Raw genomic sequence first — 25,620 nt, 5'->3', positions numbered from 1 at the left:
ATAGAATGAAATTCAAAACAGTGTGGCTGTGGCCATTGATTGACACATTAAATTCATCCATTGACTGGGACAATTTAGGTGAACGTTTGTATGTAACGATCACTGATCACTATGTACTTTTTTAAAGACACTTAAACTATGGGGTCACCAAAGGTTCTCAACACCTTTATAAAGTAATTCGAAAAATTAATCAGAAATAACACGATGTTTTGATTTATATCAATTATATAAATCAAAACATAAAAGTTATTCTGATTAATTTTTCGAATTATTTTATAATTAAAGGCGTTAAGAAACCTTTGATGACCCCACAGTTTAAATGTCTATCGTAGGTACGTCGTGAACAGTGGTCGTTACATACAAACGTTCACGTAAATTGTCCCAGTCAATGGATGAATTTAATGTGTCAATCAATGGCCACAGCCACACTGTTTTGAATTTCATTCTATATTAGTACTCAACTTGAATTTATCTTTCATACAAAAAAAAAAAAGTATTTCATAGACGCCTTATATATAGTGTCTTTTCAGGGTTTCTAAACCTATATTTATCCTTGTCCTAAGCGGGATTACAAAATATGTCGCAATTTAGGGTATATTTACTGATTCTTTAATTGTATCTCAAACTCTCTTGTCAACACTATTGATTCTAACATAAAAAGTATAGATTGTTGCTTGTCTTCGTCATTCAGGAGGTTTTGTTGTTCTTGGTGTATAAAGTTACGATTCAAAGATTTCTCCTATTAGAGGTTTCCCGATTTGCTACCGTACCAACCGTAGTACGAAGTGGGAGCCGTCATTTAACTTTTGGAAATTATTAATGTATACACTTAATATCAACGAATGTTTTAGGAATCATATGCAGAACTGTTTTGAGAATTTTTAGCTGTAATTTGGGACTAATTTCGTGTGGTTACTTCTTGTAATCATAGGAAACAATATTGTGTGCACTCGATTATGCTTTCAAGCAACCGTTGCAAGTAACCGTTGGTACGAAAGGTTTATAGTTAAGAGTTATTTCCCCGTGAAACTACATAGACACAAAGAAGCTAAATTACAAAACAAATTTAAAACTTATATACATTTTGTTCGTAATAACATAGGCGGATTTAGAAACATGTCCGTTTATAAAACACAACTGTTCATATATCTTTTTCGCAGTAGGCCGAGAGAGAAAACTAAGAAAAACTGGAGTTAAACTATTTTAAGTAATATCGTGTTCATGATATTTAGTACATATAAACCTGACCAAATTACATAGAAACATTTACCAACCGATGAAAATGATCCTTGTCCATAAATCAGTTGTAAATGGTGCAAAAGACATTATATAGCAACATAGTATTTTCCGTAGAACATTACGAAGAGTTAGAAAGACATATTCATATTGCATTAGTGTAAATATAGCGTCAAATTATTGCCGTTATCTGTGAACAAAATACGCTGTGTTGTAAGAAGTTTTTCTAGCATTGCTGTCATTGCTGTACGACAAAAGATTTAATGGCTGGATATTGGTTAACATTATCCCTCGTAGATTATATATAATACCCGCAGGCACGTGCAATACACAAATTTACTCGCGACAATATTTACCAATATAAATGTAATAACAATATCTAGTGACATAATAATAATGAACGAACAAGATGAAATAACATCGTGATGATAAATATTTCGACTCAAGAAATGGTTTTCGTAAGTGCCATACAATTTATATTCATTCTTTAACTTAAGTAATATAATCAACAATTTTATTAAAAAGTTCAGTGACAAATTATAAGGAAAACGATAGATTGATATTTTTACAATGTGTGTTGCGTTTTAAGAAAAAAAGCTGCTCCAATGATCGAAAAGATAGCTTAATTAATAAAAATTGATTTTAATGAGAATTCAACACAATTTTGAACACATTTTTGCCATTAGCACGTGTACTAGTTCAGTGGCGGATCCAGAACTTTTCATAAGGGGGGCCCGCTGACTGACCTTAAAAAGGGGGGGGGCGCTCCAGCCATGCTTCAGTGATTCCCTATATAAACAACAAAATTTTTCGCACGAAAGGGGGGCCGGGCCCCGGGCCCCCAGCCCCCCTGGATCCATCTATGTAGTTATAAGGACACCAGTAAGATACAAGTAAGATATTATTAATAAATAATTTCTAATTATTCCAATTTATATTTAAGTATTAGAAAACATTCTTTATTCTAACCTTTTTCTAAATATGCAGAACAGAAAAACATAGCCATACAGAAACGCAAATCTATATTTAGAATATCGAGGCAACTCAGTTCTAGTAAGGACTGTTTGATTCATTCTCTTGTGCACAAAATAAATTTTATCGTATAAAATCACGAGTAAGGTTTTCTAGAAGCAGTGAAATTGTAATAAAACAAAAGATTAAAGTTTTTATCGCTGATATGCAATTCGATTTCTTTATTTTCGTCATGATGAATACAATAATCTCATGCATTAAATGATACCTCCAAAACAGCAACAACGGTTGTGTTACGTACCAACCGTATATACCTGATACGTTGCAAATCGGGAAACCTCTAGTTAGCTCATCTGGCCTGAAGGGCCAAGTGAGCTATTCTCATCACTTGGCGCCCGTCGTCGTCGTTAACTTTTTATATTTTAATCTTCTTCTAAAGAACCACTGAATGGAATGAAACCAAACATAGTATGAATGTTCCTTATGAGGTGCTGATCAAGTGCTGTTACTTTGAAGCCAATCTATTATCTAAGATGGCCTCTAGCGGGGGACTTAGTTTAACATACGACCCTAGGGGAAATACATACAAATGTCTTCTTTTAGAGAACCACCGAATGAAACAAACCAAAGATAGCATGAATGTTCCTTGTGAGGTGCTGACCAAGTGTTGTTACTTTGAAACCAGTCCATCATCCAAGATGGCCACCAGAGGGGTACATAGTTGAACATATGACCCTACGGGATGCATACAATTGTCTTCTTATAGAGAACCAATGTATGGAATAAAACCAAACATAGCATTAATGTTTCTTGAAATGAACTAATCATGACATACATATTCCTTATGATGTAGTGATGAAGGGTTGCTACTTTGTACGTGATTTACTGTTCAAGATGGCCGCCAGGATTTATTATTAAATTATGGGGCCAATATTTAATAATTATTTATTTATCTTTATTTATATATATCTGTCATCATTTTTATATTTTTCTTATATATGATTTCAAAACCCCAAGTAGAGTCAGATGAGCGACACATGCCTTCGAGAGCCTCTAATTTATATTCCTTTGTGGCAAACTTATTTTATTATTAGTACCTATTACAAGTAAATATTTTCAAAATGCCAAGTCTAGATTCAAATATCTATTTAAGGGAGAGAAAAATCTTACTTAATTCAAAACAAGTTCTCTGAAACTGACTTACTTCAGCTTAGACAGCACATTATTATTACAATATTTAAGCATGCCCAGTACTTTTTTAACATTTGGATATTTTAAATAATATGGAGGTATGAACTCCCCCCTTAAATGTTTAACTGAGACCAGCTTTACAAAGTGGACAAATTCTCTCATTTCGTGGTACATTTCTCCATCTTCCTGTTTCAATGGGAAACTTTGTATTACATACCCTCAGTTTACATATATTTACTCTATGACCCCGCCTTAATTTTAACAGATATGGTTCTAAGCAAAACTCTTCTTTAAAGTGTAAATAAAATTCCCCCCTTGATGAGTTATTTATATCAGAGAACCATTTTTGAATTAACTGGTCCTGGAGACGCTGCCTCACATTAGTTTTAATTTAATTATAATCAAGTTGCTCCGGAATATTATATATTTCACAAAAGCCACAGTCATTAAACACAGATTTTACATAGTTAAACCATTTGAAATTATAACCTTCATGCTCATGCATGTACCAAAGTAACTTGTACAGTTTACCCGATAATTTTTTATCGTTTGTTGCAAGCTTGTGCCAAAAACATACCATTTTTTACTTGATCTGCAGTTCAAGTGGAAATCTTCCAAGTTCTCCATACACCATAAAACTTGGCGTAGAGGATCGCACCCCCAAAATGCCCTCACAAAACTGTAAATGTAATTTTTCAATATTATTTTTATTTTCAAACCCCCATATTTCCGAGGAAAAGGTCAAAATAGGAACCACCAATGCATCAAATAATTTTAACCGTAAATCAATTGGGAGTGAGATATTTTGTATCTTCTTGTAAAGAGCATAAAGTGCTTTTTGAGCTTGGTCTACCAGTTTTTTTTCGAGCTTGAAAGAAATTTCCGTTGTAATTAAACAGCAGACCAAGATAAACATATGAATCTTTAATTTCAATAATTTCATTACATAGTTTAAAAGTAACATTCTTATTAAACTTTCTCTTTGAAAAAATTACAATCTTAGTTTTTGATACATTCACAGTGAGTTTCCACTCAAAACAATATTGCTCAAAAACATTCAGAGCCTTTTGCAACCCTTCTGCCGACTCCGCAAAAATAATAGTGTCGTCGGCGTACAGAAGAATAAATAACTTGATATACAAATCAAGATTCTTTGTAAATTTTTCGTTCATAAATGTTCACTAATGCTTTTGATACAGTGTGGAGGGTGGGACTATGGCAAAAATTATTAAAATATAACATTGGTGGGAAAATGTTTAAAGTTATATTGAGCATGTATACGGATATTAAGTCTTGTGTTAAAAATGGAGAACTAAAAACAGATTTTTTCCCGTGTGAGGTAGGTGTAAGACAGGGAGAAAAAATGTCACCTCTTCTCTTTGCCTTATACCTGAATGACTTGGAAGAATATCTGGATGAAAACTCTCATGAATATGACCTACCGAATTAGACTATTTACCGGATTTGTAATCACTTAAGCAACACGACGGGTGCCACATGTGGAGCAGGATCTGCTTACCCTTCCGGAGCACCTGAGATCACCCCTAGTTTTTGGTGGGGTTCGTGTTGTTTATTCTTTAGTTTTCTATGTTGTGTCGTGTGTACTATTGTTTTTCTGTTTGTCTTTTTTATTTTTAGCCATGGCGTTGTCAGTTTGTTTTAGATTTATGAGTTTGACTGTCCCTTTGGTATCTTTCGTCCCTCTTTTAGACCTTCCACAGAGTTTTCATCCAGATATTCTTCCAAGTCATTCAGGTATAAGGCAAAGAGAAAAGGTGACATTTTTTCTCCCTGTCTTACACCTACCTCACACGGAAAAAAATCTGTTTTTAGTTCTCCATTTTTAACACAAGACTTAATATCCGTATACATGCTCAATATAACTTTAAACATTTTCCCACCAATGTTATATTTTAATAATTTTTGCCATAGTCCCACCCTCCACACTGTATCAAAAGCATTAGTTGCTAGTTGCTTTGAACCAGCTGCCAGTAACTGTGAGTACTCTCAGATCTGTACATTTTGTTGTCGGGATGTACAAGTACCCGTTCACGTCTTCATTGTCTTTTTAAAATATACTTTTATTTGTATGGATCTGATGAGTAAAGCCTTTTTCAACCGAGTTTCAATTTTTTTCTTATGTTGTACATTTACAACACTGTGCAAGGATTGAGCGCCCACAAACATATTTAACCCCGTTACATTCTTAGGTGCATATCGATCCCAAGCCAGTAACCAGTAGGTCCGAGACCAAAGTTATTTCGTAGTGCATTTCTGTACGAAAATAAATGAAAATTAAAGAAATCCAACCTGCTCTTTCTCAGTAATATTTTTACAGTGTTTTGAACTATTTTTGGGACAAATTGTATCAAAATTATATAAAAATTCTTCAGCTCTAACTCAAAATAAAGACAATTTTATGTACAGAGGTTCTTGAAATCTTTTGAAAGCTTCCGAAGTGCTGACTTGTAATCTTTTCAGCTGTACCAAATCACTAATTTACTTAATTCATGACCCAAATTCTTTTACAGTCTCATTTCACCCGATTTTTGCTACATGAGGCAAACAACATAGAGAAATAAATTTGGAAGGAGTATAAAAAAAATTGGTAAAACCTCGGTCACACCTTACCGTATACTCGAACGGACGCCTAACGGATAACTTTTTTTCAATCCGTTCATGTCCGTCAGACGTCCGTTCTTATCCTTTAGACGTGCGTCCATATCCGTTGCATATTCGTTAAGCGTATGTTTTATCCGTCGTCGTCCGTTCTGTCCGGTGTAAAATTTTGAGAACGGACGTTCAGCGGATAAAATGTCCGTTGAACGTCCGTTAGTCGTCCGTTTTGTACGGTACTCGTCCGTTTCGTTTCCGTTTTGTATCCGTTACGTGTATTGTATTCATCCGTTGGAGGTCTGGAAGATAAATTCACCAACGGACTTCTACCGGACGTTTAACGGATAAAACGGATGTTGAATGGATGAGAAACGGACTTCTACCGGACGTATAACGGATAAAACGGATGATGAACGGATCTGAAAAGGATAAATGCCAATTGAAATTCGCGTCAGAAATGCCAATTATTGGTATGTCATATTTCTTAAGGTTCATGAATTTTTATTATTCATAATCGATCTTAGAGTATAGGCACGTCTTCACAATCAAACAGTTCTTATTTAGGCCAGACACTGCCCTTTGGCGGAATTTTGAAGAATAAACCAAAACCAGTTACACAGAAACATTTTGAATATATATGCGATTAACATGTATTATTATTGTCGCCTTTGATTTGTCCGTATATCTTGTTCATCCGTTTTATCCAGTACGATTCCGTTAGGTGTCCGTTTTATGCGGTACTCGTCCGTTGGATGTACGTTCGACATCCGTTCTTTCCGGTACGTGTCCGTTTCTCATACGTTGCATATCCGGTGTGTGTCCGTTATGCATCCGTTACACGTCCGTTTTATTCGGTCAGTACATCAACGGACTCCCAACGGATAACAATTTTGTCAACGGACAACTTTTATTTTCATCCGTTCGTGCTATCCGGTAAGGTGTGACCGAGGCTTAAGGAACACACTGTCCGCACTAGGGACTATATTCGTGGACAACAAAAATCAAAGGACGATTACTGTGGTCTCGGACCAGTAAAATCAACTGTATTCTTCTTCTGTTAGACCTTTTTCGTTATTCATACGAGGCAACATCATACTTAAGAAAGAGTAAAAAGCGTTTTGTATTAATATCCCTGAACTTCACATACCGCTATATACTGATGATGTCTAATGAATAGTTCCAAGTGTTTTGAATGTGTTGGGAGCAACTATTCTTACGACAAAAAAGATAATTTCAGATTCCAAATTGTGAACTTTCCATTTCTATTTAGCAATAATCCAGCAGCATATGCATATGAAGTACATATCTGCTAGTTGATACGATATCCAGAGTTTGCATATCCTATCACAATATCATCGGTAGACTGTTGCTGCTTACAGGGTAGCCATTAAAACCAAAGTTCCAAATGAACTCGTAAATTGTAGGCCAACAGTTTTAACCAATATAACTAGTATGCTGTAAGTTTGAGCAAAAAGTATCATGTCTCGCATAGAAAAAACCCCACATCATATAGTATACGATCATCAGTATGGTTTTACAAAATCTACGTCTACGACAATAGTAACAATTAAACGGTCTTAATCATAATAGACTTTGCCAAATCTCAATCTTACCTTAACCTTAATTCTCTCCGCGCCAGAAATCGCATAACGCCTCCACGCTGCATTGTGAGCGACTGTGAAAGTCAAAGACTACGGGAGACAAACAGAAATAAATTTGGACAGATGCAATCCGTTAACATGGTAATGCAATCATCTACGGGAAGGACTACCCAGAGAGAAAACCAGGTCCTTTGGAGCGGAGGTTGAACGTTGGGCTAACAATCCAACTTTGTAAAAATGAGCTTGTTACAGAAACCAGAAACACTAAAGACCTTGCCAAAGCGTTCGACAAAGTTTCAACTCGTCGCCATCTTTAGAAAAAACAATTCAATGATATACAAAATAACTCAAAATTGCATCGAGGCATTTCTACTTGAAGCTCACAAACAGTCGTCATGAATGGTATCCCTACAACTCCCGTTACATCTGGTGTAATCCAAGGAAAAATAAAAGGTCCAATGTTGTTCCTTGTCTATATAAATAACCTACCTCCAAAAATACAACAGCCCGCTTGAGCACAACTTACAGTGAAATAAAAACACATAATGATTGCCATAAATTACAATTTGATTTAGACTCGCAATAGGAACCAAAAGGTAAAAAAACAAAATATCTTTGAAAGTGAAACTAACGGTATAGTTTACAAAAGTAACTCTGTCAGTACAAATGAATTCAGAGTAATTGTATCGTATTTGAAATTTTGCAGAGGTCAATTGGTAGTTAACTGTCGAAAATTCCGATACACGGATATGTGTGACTGTAAAACTACCGAAGGACGCCCGCTAAGCTTAAAATATGATGCAGTTATCTCCATACTAATGCCAAATAAATAAATCATTAAATTTAAGTTTGTGTACAGCAAAAAGTTAAATAAAAAATACCTAACTACGAGGATACATAAACGGAAAACTGCTTAAGAAATTAAAAATCAAAACCTCAAGCACATAAAACGAATGAGTAACATTGGTCACATCCTTAACTCGGTACAGGCATTTTGTTAAGTAGAATATGGTGGACATAACCTGATTTTACAACTAGTTTACCTTTTTACTTGTATGGAAGTCGTATAAAATTCCATTATATTGACAACGATGTCTGAACAAAAGAATTGTCTGAAGGAACTTCGACTTATATGAAAATAAGAAGAGGTCGACAGGAAGAGGCACACAGTTCGTTCCCATAGGAATGCCGACTATTTGTTGAATAATTCTACCTCCAGAGTCAACTAGTATGTTGTTATTGGGAAACTCCAGCTTACTGATAACTTGCTCCTCTGTGTAGCTTGTTTCACCTTTTAGTTCTATATCTAAATAATATGACGTTTGGTATCCAAAAGTAAATATTTATAGCGTATACTACCATTTTTATGTTGAAAATGGTTGTTGATTATTTCTTTTAGACGATTTTTTAATTTTACATGGGGAATGGTGGTATACAGGGTTGAAAAATCAAAATTTTGAAAGAACTAACATCAGAAAAAGATCGAAATTTGAAACCATCAGGGAATTCTTTGAACTTTTTATTAGAATCCTCATACGGATAATACCACTACGTGAGCAAACCGTTTCACATGTACCTCTGAAGAGCCTAATTCACTGCGGAAACAATTTTTGTCAATCTAATCGACTATTCTCTAGTCGAATATTCAAATGTGCCGGCAATGTACCGGTTTTTTTTGTACGGAATTTCTCGAAGTTTAGGGATCCAATACAAACAAGGAAAGTTCTCCTATTTTTTGTTCAATGTTATGTTCATTGAAACCCTTAAGGATGTATGATTCGCCTAAATCGCATCCTTGGCAGATGATATGTTGTGTATGTGGAATAACCTGAGTGCTCATTTATTCCTAATTCTTTCACAAGATAATCGTAGTAGTACAATGTACATGCAGAGACAATATCTACGAATCGTTGTCCGCTGGAACAACAACATACTTATCGTAAAGATATAATAGACATTTTCACAGACTCTTTATCTTCAGAACGCAGACTTCGGTAAATTAATGAATGCGATGTTTTATCAGAGACCTGATTGTTTTGATCAATTCTGACAAAGTGTCCAGTTCAACTTCTTCTCGTTAAGCCGATGCTCTAGCATAGCCTTCATTGGAATCCATAATTATTTTGACGTTATGGTTCTAATTGATGTGTTGGGGTTCTGTAAACTTAGGACCATGAAATATCTGCTTTCGGAGATGTTCATGATGAATTATGTTAACATCCCCAGTAATAACATCGCCAGAGAGACTGCAAATATAATGCGAGTAAAACCCGTCACATTTTGTAGGTTTTTTTTTAGGTATTGTTCTAGCTCTTGCTTGCTTATAGTAAAATACTTTAGGTGCAATGGTTTTAGTATAATTAGAGAATACAATAGGAACAGAATAATTTTGGAAATAGTGTGGAATTTTATTTGTTACCTCCTTGTGATGTAGAACATTGCATAGCATTATACTGGCCAGTCTGTATATTAGTGAAAAGTATTTATGCATCCTTTGTTAAGTGCATACTCTTAGACAGATTTTAGAAAATTAACAGGCAGTCAAAAAAGAGTTTTTCTCTAAAATAATGTAAACCTAGCAGATAATGAAGTCATGAAAGAAGGAAAGCCCCTAGAGCGCGATCTAGATTAGGAAGACTTTTATTTTTACATAAGGCCGATGGTAAAGTTTTTGTCCATGACTACGAAAGTGTTTAAAATTGGCAGTATTAAATAAGTTAATAACATTTACACCACTGCAGGCTGGACTTGACAAATCAAGTTTGCGTTTGGCATGTCACGCCGATTTTTCCTTTACTTTACCATCCCACAAAAGAAAAATACTTACAGGTATATTTCCATCCTTCACGATTTCAATCTCGACTCACTGCATCTTTAAAATATCTCATCCTACAATATAAACTTAAGTGTAACACACATACAACGCCAACGTATCAAATGGGAATGAATCACCGGGTTTTTGAATAACGAAATTTTAAAGCCGAAACACTAAAATAAATTCAAGGCAAATCAGGCACAAACACAACCTTAGGATAACGAAAACTTGAAAATGTATATAAATGAGCAACTCGTTACGGACACATCAAAATCGATTACACGAGCAGTGTCAAAAACAAGTTGAATAAGTAACAATGCCAAGCACTTGCTACGAGGCGCAAACTAACTAGCATAATATCTATTTTATTCTATAAAGTGATACATATAGCCATTCCATCGCATAATATCGAGCAAACCGACAAAAGATCACGAGAAAACCACACAAAAGACATACAGACATATCAATCGTCCCAAGGGGACACATCCAAACGGTCACATTTCCCTTGAAAGCATATTATAATGGAACTTGATCCATCAGATTCATCGAAGCCACTTATAACTACAGATATTTTCTTCCGTTTCAAATAATAAGACTCAAACCAAAATATGTACATAAAAGTTATAATGTTTTATTATGATATGTATAAACTAAAAGTAAAATCACGAAAATACCTCAAAACGGAAAGTCAACAATCAAATATCAATTAAAATCAAAAGCTCAAACACAACAGCTGTTATATTCCTGACTTGGTACAGGGATTTTCTTGTGTATAAAATGGTGGAATTGACTTGATTTGTAGCAAACACTTTTAAATTGTCATTAAATTATCAAGTATTTGTATAAATTGTCGTCTAACCTATATGCAGAACAACATGTAATCTTTATATCTTTGCCGACCCAAAGACAACCAAAGCAGAGTCTTGAAAATTATACGTAATAACTCAATGGACGAGATAGACTTTCTTAATCCATTACTAAATTTTATTGAAATTAGTTTTAAGTTAAAGTCTATCACTAGAAAAAAACCCCAACAGTTTATGAGGACAAGAATGCTTCCTTTTCTTTAAGAAAACCTGGATGTTTAAAATGTTGGTCTCTAAAAATCCGGAAAATACGGAAAATACAAAGTCATGAATTAAAACTATCATACATATTCAATGACTTTTCTTTGCGAAATGTGTTATCCAAAGGCTTGAAATATCGTGAGCCTGAATCAATCAATTGGAAACACAACTTCAAAATACTGCTAGATTAAGGAGAGTATTATGACAGGTGGTAGGTAAACCACGAAAAGAAACCGATACACTCATATGCGGCTTAGCTTAGCGAAAGGTAGTGCGACGTAATCAGTCAAACAAACTTTATTAGATTAACTCTCTAAGGAACGATCGTTTCCATTGGTCAATTCAAACCTTCGACCTCACACCATCGAAAATAGAACACACATACTATAACGTTGAATGGACTGATTAATATTCACGTATCTGGTCAAGGTCGTTTAAAGCTTCCATCGACATATTCTCATACATGATTCCAATCACAATTCTAGCTTTTATAAATGTGCATGTGAAATTCATTGGTTTTATAGTTTTCTGCAATTGGTAGTAAAGTTTAAACTTTAAAATCTTAACAGTTTTCACATCTAAATATTCAATTTAAATGTCTCCTCTAGATCAAGGGACGACATCAAAAGTTCAATGTAGGATAAAAAAAAACTCAATTCACATATTTTTTCATTTATTCCTCCCCCCTTGCTTATCCTGCATTTTCCTTTACTCAATGGACTGGATGAATTAACGTTGTACTTGAAAAATGAAACCGACTTTTCTACAAACACTTCATATTCTTTTCCAAGTTTTATGTATTCGACATAGGATAGCGATTTTTTTCTGATTCCGTTTACTTGAAGAAAAAAAAATCCCGAAATTGTAAGTAAATTCATAACATGTAACCGACCATGCTTTGTTAAGAAAAAACGGAGATGGCCAATCATGGCACAGGGGATGATTAAATGTAGTTTATAAACTCCAACGATATACTTCATTAGGTTTTGCTATTCTCGGTTGAAAAACGAACATAAATTATATATTGTAAATCTTTATAGACCGTTGGTTTTCCCGTTTAGATGGTTTTACACTAGTAATTTTGGGGACCTTTATAGCTTGTTGTTCAGTGGCTCCGTGTTGAAGGCCGTACATTGACCTATCATGGTTTACTTTTATAAATTGTTATTTGGATGGGGAGTTGTCTCATTGGCATTCACACCACATCCTCCTATATCTATATAAATAGACACAAACAGTTTTTAAAAAAGTGTTTATTCATTAAATCATTCAAATGTATCGATAGAAAGGTGAGTTTCTTCTTGTGCATGCATTTAGTCATCCTTAATTTCTTGATATTTTGTTTATCAGTTTATCATACACGTTTCGTTTTGTATTTCATTTTAAATACGAATACATACTACATATACTTTAGCGGAAAGTTCAACAATGTTATGCAGCTCTATTCTTGTTTACAGTATAAAATTGAAAGATAAATGTTCATCCATTTAAAATCGAAAACAGTACATTTATATTTAAAAAAAAAGAAGATGTGGTATGATTGCCAATGAGACAACTATCCACAAGAGACCAAAATGACACAGAAATTAACAACTATAGGTCACCTTACAGCTTTCAATAATGAGCAAAGCCCATACCGCATAGTCAGCTATAAAAGGCCCGGAATTCAAACAAGAGAATTGTTCCTTATAAACTACGATTTCTCACAAGTATTAATTTATTATTTAGTTCCACACATGCATAAGAAATAATCTTCGCCGATGTAACATTTCAATTTATTACAACAACATGCCTTCACTGAATTCATTCAGGTGCACCAATGATACGATTAAAGTTATTTTGTTTCTATCTTTGGGGGACAATTTCCTCCGTTTATGGTACGCTTATAGCTACATTTTTGTACTGTGTGTATGTTTTATAGCATGAAAATAATAAAAGAGGAATGTCAGTGCAACCACTGATTAATGATTGTAATGGATCAGTATTATGAGATACTTATTATAAGTGACTACGACATTGTTAGGATTATAACCTATCGTCAGTATGAAAGAAATTAAAAGTGGTTCATATATTCATCTGTATAAAAGCGGCACATGTATTTTATTTTATCCTTATATTTCTCATCATGCCGGGTACAAGATAATTGAGTTGCTGCATGCAAAGAACTTAGAATATTACTTAAAACAAACTATCAGTATAATATTTCGACCCCATTATTTGAAGTTAATAACTATCAGTATAATATTTCGACCCCACTTTTTGAAGTTAATAAAACATTTATTTATTTCTTTTGACCAAAAGTTTGTAAACTATACAAATCATTGTTTTTACGTTCGTAGTAACATAGTAAATTCCATTGTCGGTCACCTGTGTCAATTCACGTGCACACTTATTACATTGTTGTTGTATTTAAATCTTTCGGCCAATGAAATGAGACGTAACAAGTTGTTTGTTTGTGATACGCCAGAATGTTATCAATGAACTATCAAACGCTAAAGTCGACTGCATTTCAGTATAATACTATTTCTGAATGGATAAAACTGTGAGTTCGTTGATGAAAACATATTTTAAAAACTGAATCTATTAATACATATTGTAAATCAATTTTGAAAGACGCAAATGTTGCAAAACACATGACTTACAATATATTCATGACAAATACTATGTTGTCCCTGCAGATGAAGCACAAAAAAACACAATTTGCGTGCGTAAATCACATGTTATGTTCTAATTCACCAGACTTAAAGGAACATAAATTATTTATACGATAAAACTCAACACATGTATAAGAAATGAGCTCTCCTTGTGACAATTTTTATTAACCAATGTATAATAAATCTAAATCAAACAGTTCGTTTCAAAGTTCATTTTTAAGCACACTTAATACAGGTATGGCAGTAGTACGGAGTATGCTAACCAGCGTAAGGCAGAACTTCGAATAATAACATTATAAATTACATTTAATTTATATACAACAAGCACGAGACACACGAGCCATTCAAAATCATACGATACCTAGAATACCTGTTTTAAAGTCGCAATGGGACAAATATCGTCCAATGGAATACATTGTAAACACTACAGATATTCTAAAAGCACGTGTTGATGTAAACAAACACACGTGTTTTACCAAAACAAATACATGTGCTTCCGTACTAGTATTAAATATATATTTAAACTACGTGAATAATGAACTAGGCATTGGCAATCCATATGATACCCAACATTTACCCCCATGAGTCATAACAATTACTATAGTAGAAAATCCTTGATAACAATGGGAACAAACTGTGCCCCTCTACTCGCCGACTTGTTTCTTTATTATTATGAGGCTGACTTCATGCAGGAACTTCTTAGGAAGAAAGATAAGAAGTTAGTAATATCTTTTAACTCTACGACAAAAGAGATGATTTCAGCTTTCCAATTGTGAACTTTCCATTTCTAAGTAGCAACATTCCAGAAGCACCTGCATACGGGGTATATATCTCCCAATTGATACGATATACCCGTGCTTGCATTTCCTATCATGATTTTCTTGATAGAGGTTTGCTGCTCACAAGGAAGCTATTAAACCAAGAGTTCCAAATGGTGAAGTTGAAATCATCCCTTCGTAAATTTTACGGACGCCATCATGAGTTGGTTGACCGTTATGGAACTTACGTCGTAACTACAATCCCCTTCCCTTTCATGAATATGACCTACCGAATTAGACTATTTACCGGATTACTAATCACATAAGCAACACGACGGGTGCCACATGTGGAGCAGGATCTGCTTACCCTTCCGGAGCACCTGAGATCACCCCTAGTTTTTAGTGGGGTTCATGTTGTTTATTCTTTATTTTTCGATGTTGTGTCGTGTGTGCTATTGTTTTTCTGTTTGTATTTTTCATTTTTAGCCATGGCGTTGTCAGTTTGTTTTAGATTTATAAGTTTGACTGTCCCTTTGGTATCTTTCGTCCCTCTTTTGATATAGTCATATGTCTCTACTTTCAGAATTTCTACCAAATATGGAGAACTGGATTATTCTTCACTGTATTCTGAATTACATAAGCACGATAAGTGTCCTTACAAACAGAGGTTTATTACTTGGTCTTCAAAGTACCATGATACCTCTTTCTAAATTAGTAACATAACTTTTATCAGCAATCAGAAGTGGGCTTCTGGGTTATTATGAAACTACCTATTCTGATGTGGATACTTAAAAAATGGAAAGACCTTTTGAAATTAAGTGTCAACTATTTACATCATGAAAAATATATTGACTCAGTTGAAATTTACGAAGCCTATATTTATGAACGACGTTCACCTATGTATTGTATGCAAAGAGTTAAACATTTATCTAATTCCTTACTCAAGACTCAGTCGTTATTATTAACCAGATAATATTAATCATTTGTTTTCATTGAATGGGTACAGCTCTCGAATACTGGACAAAGTTCCATATTCTATATGACATGGTAGTGTACACTTATTGGTTATGTGGCGACTGTTATATTTTACTTTAAGCATTATTTCACTCATACTGAACATAACAATATATTCTATGTTGAAGAAGATGAATATAAGCAGTGTGATTTACCCTCTTACCATACTGGTGAAAAAAATTTTTTTAAATGAAAAAAAAACCCCAATATGTGTGTATGAGTTACATTTTTATTTTCTAACTTAATAACTTTTGAAATATGAATAGTATAATTTGATTCATATCCAGAACACACAAAACTACTGTAGGTATTCTTTCCAATTGAAGAAGGTCTGTGAGATCGTTGCTTAAAACAGAATTGTAAAATAAAAAAAAAAATTGATCTGTTCACATTATACATTATTTTAGAATAACCAATTATTGCAAAACACTTATTCTACCTTCATGACAAAAATATTGTTGTCCCTGCAGAATTAACCCGTGTATAAATTACATGAATTAAAGTGTTCGAAAATAAATTAAGTATTTATACAAATCACTTTGAAATAAATCAGCATAAACCCATCGATTCTTTTAACCAAGTAGGTAAACCCTGGATAATCAGAGGATTGTTCAAATGAAATTTCAACAAAAGATGAACGATGAATAAAAGAATTTTTCCCACGTTTTTGAATACCCAAATTTACTATCTATTTATATTGATTTCTATATAAAGTTATATGACTGTAGGCAGTCTTCGGATGTGACCTCGATGGTTTATAAGATAGCGTTTTAGCCAAAATACACACAAAATTCTGATATATATTGTAAAGTTCCGGGTCATTCGAGTCAGTATACCCGTGTTACTAATGTGGGCCTCTGGTGACGGAAGTAATAAAAAAAAATTAGAATGGAGTTCATAAATTGTAGTATTTTCTGCTTCAGTAATATTCTTTACAACAAATGGAAAAGTTCATAAAATATATGTCATGATATAAAATACGCTTATATATAATAAGAAAGACAGCAAGGTGTAAAATAAAAGACATATAGTATCGTTCGGTGCAAGAAAATCTACTTATCGAGTACATGTATTTTTAATCGTTTATTTTAGGCTTTTTGTAATTTTACTGGATGTTTTAGTATGATATAAAACGAATATGAGAATTTTAATTGAATCGATGATCATGATTTGACCGCTAGTGAATTGTCAATTAGAGGACACATATATGTTAGTTTAAATGTTTTCACGCCTGTAGACATCTTGTAAATTGGAGCTCGAATTATTGTATAGAACATAGAAGCACTTTACTAATTTTGAAGAACATATACAAAAATATTTTATCATTTACAAAATAAACAAAATAATTAAATAAGGCAATGATTACTTCGTACAAATACTTCGTAAAATAATTGGTATTTTCTTGTTAGACTTTGTTTTTTTCTTCGAAAAACTTCTTTTACTCAGTACATAGAGTTGTTTAACATTTTATAATAAATTATTTGATTTTTCTTTCTTTCTCGTATCTTCAGGTCAATTAGTTTTTAATTAAATCAAAGAGCGTCTAGAACTTGAAATTATCAACACTTTTTTTTTTAAATTCAACTAAGGTAATCTATTACTGGGTTTGAAAATGCTTGAGCCACCATATAAAACTCATAATTTATAATTATACATGTCTGGTTTGCTTTTAAATATATCCACACCTACAGCTTCAGACAAATTTAGCCGGCTGTATTTCCTAACTAGTTGTGTATATGCGAGAAAAGGCAATCCATCCAAATCGTTCATACTTTGGCTGAAAGCTTATTCCCTCGGTTTTAGTTTGTAACCCGGATTTGTTTTCTCTCAATCGATTTATGACCTTTGAGCCCAGGTATACTTCTGTTGCCTTTATTTATACTTGATGATATGGATATGTGTACCGAAAGAACAAAAATCGTAGGAAAAAGTTCTTATTTAAGTTATCTTATAATCACCAAAAAACTCCACTTAACAATGCTTTAATTTTTTTTTAACTGATCATTTGTTTAAATAAAAATTGTGTTTTGAAATGATATAGAATAATCATTTTAATTGTGTGTTTGGTGTGTTTGTGTTTTTGATGTTGCCATTAGATTAAGGACTTTCCGTTTTGGGGTCTCCACGGTATTTTTGTTATTTTGCTTTTTATAATAGTTTCATCGACTTCGTTTTGATAAGGGAGGTTATAATGTCGCTAACGTAAAAATTATTTTTTTTTGCTAATTCAAAATGTACCATCTCTAGAAAAGATATATTTTTCATTGTTTTTTTTAATTATTAACCTGAGAACGAATTCATGGACCCTTGCTTTTAAAAATGATATTTGGCTTAATCATGTAGGACATTTATTCATGCCAATTTTAAAGGAAAAATCGCAATTTTGTTTTAACTAGATAGATAAACAGACAAAAGTACCAAATTTAGTATTCCTATGCATAGAAGATATATAACTTTTTTTTACAACAACCGTTAGTTTTCACAAAAACGGTTGGCAAGTATTTCTACCCAAGGTAAACAATTATCAATAAATCCGAAATTTCAAATACACATTAAAAATTAAGACTAAAATAATCTACCTATAAGTGACACATGAAAGTTTGTTTATATTATGTATTTGAATTGATCAGGTAAAAAGACATTTACGCATCTTTGATAACCAAAAACAAAATATGTTACCATATGACTACTGTTGTTTAACTTCAGTCAAACAGAAAGTTTCACAACCACACCTTTACCGACTGCAGCTGTATGTAATTATTGACAAACAAAGACTGTACGGTTAAGTGATTTTCAAATATTCACGTCGATCGTTAGAATTAAAATGATTTGGACCTTGACATGTATATCATGTGTCTGGATTTCTCTGAGTTAACGAGGCGTTTTCTCAATGATGGACGTATTATTTAGATAATCAGGTTTGTTAATACCTACATTATAAGATGTTGTGTCTGTATTCTATCAAATTCATATAGATATGTGCTGTATTCAAATTATGGAACTCTTTAAATACATTTTAAAACAGTGTTTTTAATCAAGACTCACAGTTTGAAAAAAAATCTCTTACAGATTATTTCTTTACGAGAATAACATTAACTCATGTCTAAAGACTAAAAGCTAAACTGAATTTTTAATTCCACAGGTAAAATTGAAACCAAAGCTTCCACGTCATAATAATAGAGATACATATAGCTATCATATCCAGCACTACACCAACATACTAACTACTAGCGTTACAGGTGATTACTTTGTGTAAACACCCGGAAATGAGAAATCTAAAGGTCTGTATAATACAGATATGTATATTCTAGTAGAACAATATTGGGATAAAAATAATAAATAATAAAGGAAGAAAGGACATCAATAATAGTTTTATATTTGACTGTATTGTTTATCCATTTCACCTTGTGGGGCGGGCGCATTAGGTATAATTTAACCTACTTTTTAAATGTAGATTGATACATAAACTTTTAACGATGAAACATATTAGTTAAAGATGATACCCTACCCCAGCTGGCAGATTTTATCTCCTTTTATTCTCCATTTTACCACTTTTACTTAAGGAGTGAACAAAAGACAACCATGTAATGTTTTAAATCAACACAGAAGGAAAGCACATTTATTCTAAAAACAGTTGTTGGCATGACACGGTTATGTTCTTCTCATATATGTTATGATGGTATGATACTAAACCCCTAACGGGAAGGATTGTGCCTGATGTTCATATGATGAAATCATAATCTTTCAGTCAGTTTAATTGAAGTCTGGAGCTGGCATGTCAGTTAACTGCTAGTAGTCTGTTGTTATTTATGTATTATTGTCATTTTGTTTATTTTCTTTGGTTACATCTTCTGACATCAGACTCGGACTTCTCGTGAACTGAATTTTAATGTACGTATTGTTATGCGTTTACTTTTCTACATTGGTTAGAGGTATAGGGGGAGGGTTGAGATCTCACAAACATGTTTAACCCCGCCGCATTTTTGCGCGTGTCCCAAGTCAGGAGCCTCTGGCCTTTGTTAGTCTTGTATTATTTTAATTTTAGTTTCTTGTGTACAATTTGGAAATTAGTATGGCGTTCATTATCACTGGACTAGTATATATTTGTTTAGGGGCCAGCTGAAGGACGCCTCCGGGTGCGGGAATTTCTCGCTACATTGAAGACCTGTTGGTGACCCTCTGCTGTTGTTTTTTATTTGGTCGGGTTGTTGTCTCTTTGACACATTCCCCATTTCCATTCTCAATTTTAATTGTGATTTAGAAGGAATTATTAGATTGCCAACTATATTGTTAGTAAATATGACAGAATGAAACAGGACAAGTATCAAATCATGAAAAATATTAAGTTCATTCATTTCATTCTCAACATGCTTTGCCTTCTTTTAAGACTTTCCAGATGATGTGAGCAGCATAACAAGATTCTTAAGATGGCATATAACTATCATTCTAAAATCATTCTAAAATCTTTTTGATAATACATTACTCTAAGTTGAGTCTGTTTGTCTCTTTTTCTTGTATGTATTTAGTTACAATATGTCCCCTTAAATAATCAATTTACCTTTGTTGTGCTTTTAAGTGTCAGAAAATTAAAACAATGCATGCCATTTGCATAATTAATGAAAAAACCAACAACTATTCAATATACTAGTATCTGAAATACAAGCATAATCACAGTGTTTGTCTCAAAAAGTTCTCCTATCAATGTAAAGAAATACCTAATGCTAACTTTTATTTAGCTAAATAAGAGGGCTTATTGAACAACTAAAGATTCCTTAACCACTTACTGGTCCCCAAAAATCTTATACTAGTGTCATGATACCACTCAACTACAAATTAATCATTATTTATCATTAATGTTGGAGGGGGTCTGTTTAGTACTTCTACAAAATGTTATTTCCATCGTTTTAATTGTTCTTTAATTTTTAAGATTACATTGCCAATTTTTATCTTTAACTAGAGCATTTAAGTTGAATCTTCGGTCCCTAAATTGTCTAGTTGTATTGAAGGGAGAGTTTATGTCTCCTTTGCTACAGGCAATATCTGCCTCTTGTGCTAGTTGTTCTTCTCTCAATAAAAGTAATTTATTTATCTTTTCTGTTGTTTTTTGGTGGCATTCAAGACTTTTCTTTGGCTTTTCTCCTTCCTTCGACCTTAACCCATGTATTAAGTGACAATTAGATTTTTAGTTTATATATACTGCATGGATCCTAATGTTTCCTAGCATTGTTTCTCTTTTTTTATATAGATTTGATACACCGTTGGTTGTCCGGTTTGCATGATTTTAGACCTGTCATTTTCTTGGTCCTGTATAGCTTACTGTTCGGTGTGAGCCGAGGATCCGTGTTAAAGGCTGTACTTTGAAATATCATGGTTTACTTTTACAAATTGTGACTCAGATGGAGAGTTGTATTATTGGCAATCATTCTACACCTTCTTACTAGTATATCTAATAACGGTTTTTAACACAGTAACTGTAGGTTTATCAAGTTTAGTCTTAAGTCATATAAGCTTTAATGATTTGTAATACATTATCAATATACGAAGAAGGAAATGTGGGATGATTGCCAATGAGACAACTATCCATCAAAGTTCAAATGAAGTAGATGTAAGCAATTACAGGAAACAGTACGAATTTCAACAATGAGAAAATCTTATACCGTAACCGTCTAATAGAAAAGGTCCCTACCCTGAAAAATATGAAGTATTGCAAAATTTACAAATTTACAAAAAGCAAATATGACAGATATGATACAACAAAAATCACTGAACTACAGGATCTAGTAATGGGACGGGCACATAAAGAATGTGGCGGAGTTAAACATGCTTGTAACCGGTAAAACTCGTCCTCTCATCAGAGACATTTGTGTTTCAGCAAACATAAGAACAATACTTTGACAAATTCTGAAATTGAGTTATATTCAGCAAGGCAAAAAATATAACATTTCCATTTTATGTTTCAGATTCTAACATTTTGGATTGTATCAGTGGATAGATAAACGGCACTAACAGACCCGCTCGAAAACATGTGGAAGAACTTTCGCATACTTTTAAAGGCGCTGTTTATGACTGTTCCTATACTTTTTCTCATCTTTATTCTTGCAACCCTCGTTCTAAATTTTGGTCAACAATCAAAACCTGAAACATCAATTGACGAAGAGACTTATGCGAGAGTGTACACTGATAATAGAACTGTTGATTCAATGGTTTATCAGGTAGTGTCACCAAATATTACTGAGTCAGTTGTTCAAATCAATACTACAAAAGTTCTATCAAAAAACAATACTACCAAAGTTCTTGTTAAAAACAAAACTACAACAGTTGTAGCTACACACAATAACACAAACAGTACTCAAATTTACGAATATTCATTTTCTTACCTATATGTTCCAGTTCAAGTGTGTTCATCAAATGGTACTAAGTCCGACCCCTTCTTGTTATTTGTGGTCAAATCTGATGTTTACAATATGGCCAACCGAATGGCTATACGAAATACTTGGGGAGCTTCATCAAATCCAGGAATAAAGCTGGTTTTTCTCCTTGGATATTTACCGGTGATGAAACCATTTATACAGAAGGAAAGCAACATGTATAAAGACATTATCCAACTGAATTTTATAGACAATTACCATAATAATACAATAAAAACGATAATGGGATTTACATGGGTTGCTACCTATTGTAGAGGTGCAAACTATATCTTCTTTATAGATGACGACTACATTGTGAATACCAAACACATTTGGAATCATTTGCAAAGTTTGTATGTTGCTGAAAAGCGCAGTGTGTTCTTGGGATTTGTCTGGAAAGGTGCAAGACCTCAAAGAAATACTAAATCAAAATGGTACATCTCACGAGATGATTTTAAGGATAATGTTTGGCCACCATACGCTAGTGGTGGTTCCTTAGTATTGACCGTTGATATCATTAATAAACTATTGACTCAGTTCAAATTTATGAAGCCAATGTTTATAGATGACGTATACCTGGGTATTGCATGTAAAAAGTTAAACATTTCTCTAATTCATGAATCAAGATTTAGTGTACGTTATCGACCAGATAAAATGAACCTTTTATTTTCATCACATGGATTCAGATCTCCAATGAAATTAGTTGAAGATTGGACAAAGTTCCATATTAAATATGATATGGTAATATAGTGTCAACTATCTGTTTGGATGCTGACTTTAATAAAGTGTTATGTAAAATCTTTGCACATAATATTGATTTTTTAACCTATATATTATGCCACTGCTGGATGAGTATTTTCCCCCCCGAGGTATCATCAGCCTAGTAGTCTGAACTTTCGTGTTGACATGAATTATCATTGATATGGTCATAATTAAAAATCAACTGTTGCTTTTTAATTTTTGAAAGGCTTTTCTAACTCAGGAATAAATTACCTTAGCAGTATTTGGCAAAACTTTTAGGAATTACTAGTATTGGTCCTCAATGTTCTTTAACTTCGTACTTTATTTGGCCCCTTTTATTTTTTGATTCGAGCGTCACTGAAGAATCTTTTGTAGATTAAACGCGCGTCTGGGGCAAATGTTGAATTTTAATCCTGCTTTCTATGATGAGTTTATTGATTGATTAAGTCAGTATCAATATATTTCATATCTGCATTTTTGTCTTAACAATATGTTTTTGGTGCCCTTGAATGGACATGAATGCGTGACGTTCCTACACTGTTACTTGCATCATTCCCTAATATTGTCGAGTATGAGGACCTGTCCACGATATACAAAAATATAACGCAGTGTGTTGATCAGAAAAATGAGCATATTGCCGATAATGTATTTAACCTGGAGTTTTTTATTCATTTTTTTTTAACTCATTGCAATTTCTGGTTTCTGCATACTGATTTTCGAATGAGAAAAGTATGTCAATTTTAAAGATAAATCACAATATAAATCAATATTAGCACTCAACATGCTATAAAGTCTGTATGCCTTGATTTAATTTTTCATACCTTCATTATTTTATTTCCTGGGTGCCTTATACATATTGCCCCTTCAGTGTTCCTTAAACTATCCTTTTTTTTGTTATAAGTGGGTTAATAAAATTTGTCGCAGTAAAAGATATATCATAGGAATTGTCCTAACACCAATTTATGTGTCTTAATATGGTCTTAACTTTACGGTATATTTACTGATCCTTTAAATTTTTAAAATTGTATGTTAAACCTTCTTGTTAACACTGTAGATTGCAACACTGGAAAGTAACTATTTTTTCTGGTCTTCTTCATCCAGGAGAGTATTTTGTTCTGCATCTGTTACGTATTCCTTCGTGGCAGTACTGAAATAGTTTAACCACTCTGAAGTTGTACGCAAGATGCCGTTGGACTCTGAATTTTATTAAATGTGACATTTTTGAAGAATTCAATTAACTCGAACATGTTAAATATTTTTACCGATTAAATGTTTACAGAAAGGCCATAGGATATCGAACATATTTTGAAAAAATGATATGTGGTACTTAGTATATCAATCAGTTGTATGAAAGTACACGATCTAATTACTCTGGTGTTACACCTTTGAAAAAAAAATGCCATTTTTTTCACAGAGAGGAAAAAGCAGGAATATAAAATCAGGTTGCATTCTGTATTTACTAGATATGATCCAAGACAAAGTTGGAATCCCCTTCCTGCAATTTCAAATATAACAGTAAATGAAGCAGCCATTACCAAAGTGTTGTCAAACCTTTATCCACATAATTCTTTTGGTCCTGATAACATCAATGGTCGAGTCTTAATCGAACTAAAGGAGCACATTTTACCAATTTAAAAAAGCAGGAATATAAAATCAGGTTGCATTCTGTATTTACTAATGAAACAGATATGATCCACGAAAAAGGTGGAACCCCCACTCTGCAATGTCAAACATAACAGTTAATGAAGCAGTTATTACCAAAGTATTGTCAAACATGTACACATTGTAAACACCACCAAATATAGTTGACAGATGACTTGAAACATCTTGAGGTTCATCATAACAAATGGACAAATATGGCCGTATTTGCACCTCAAAAACTACTATGGGTACAGACTTACTTGTGCAGTTGGTTTTAAGTTTTAAGGCCTGGCATCCACTAGCTATATAAAAGTTAAATGTATTTTGCATATCAGAAAAATAAAATATTTTTGGGATTTTAATGGGCATCTTTTTTCGTTCCTGCATAAGGTGTAAAAATAAACAAAGTTGGGATACAACTTTGAGATGGTCCCTCGCAGGTAACAAATGATTTCTTTTGTATTGATTGTTATTGATTGGCATTGACAATAGATAACTATACATCTATAGGTCAGTTAAAGGTAAAAATTCAGGAGTTTGTTTATTTTTGCATCGTCTGCAGGAAGGAAAAAAATGCCCATCAAATTCCAAAAACGATTTTTATCTTTCTGAAACACAAAATGCATAAAATTTTTATATATCTAGTGGATGCCGGGCCTTAAAACTTTCCAAACTGTACAGGTAAGTCTGTACACAGAGTAACTTTCGAGGTGAAAATACGGCCATATTTGCTCAATTGTTATGATGAACCTTAAAAGAGGATCTTACTACTTAACTTTAATGTTTATAATGAATCACGAAAATAGGGTCACGGACAAATGATACCTGTCAGACAGACGTCTAACAAGCTATCCATACACCAAAATACAGTTCACTAATTGTTTATGAAGCAGACCCAAAACACAAA

The 25,620-nt window shown here is 33.3% G+C and overlaps 1 long non-coding RNA gene across 1 annotated transcript; it reads left to right on the top strand.

Moving 5' to 3' along the window:
• Nucleotides 1–18,732: 18,732 nt before the first annotated feature.
• LOC143079018 (uncharacterized) lies at nucleotides 18,733–23,133 on the top strand. The gene is made up of 3 exons (XR_012979326.1): nucleotides 18,733–18,842; nucleotides 19,067–19,205; nucleotides 21,885–23,133. It is a non-coding gene; the product is annotated as an uncharacterized LOC143079018 (long non-coding RNA).
• The last annotated feature ends 2,487 nt before the right edge of the window (nucleotides 23,134–25,620 follow it).

This window comes from Mytilus galloprovincialis, chromosome 6, assembly GCF_965363235.1.
Source record: "Mytilus galloprovincialis chromosome 6, xbMytGall1.hap1.1, whole genome shotgun sequence".
NCBI classification, from domain to species: domain Eukaryota; kingdom Metazoa; phylum Mollusca; class Bivalvia; order Mytilida; family Mytilidae; genus Mytilus; species Mytilus galloprovincialis.
The sequence above is the reverse complement of the archived record's forward strand: the minus strand, read 5'-3'. Positions and strand labels throughout refer to the sequence as shown.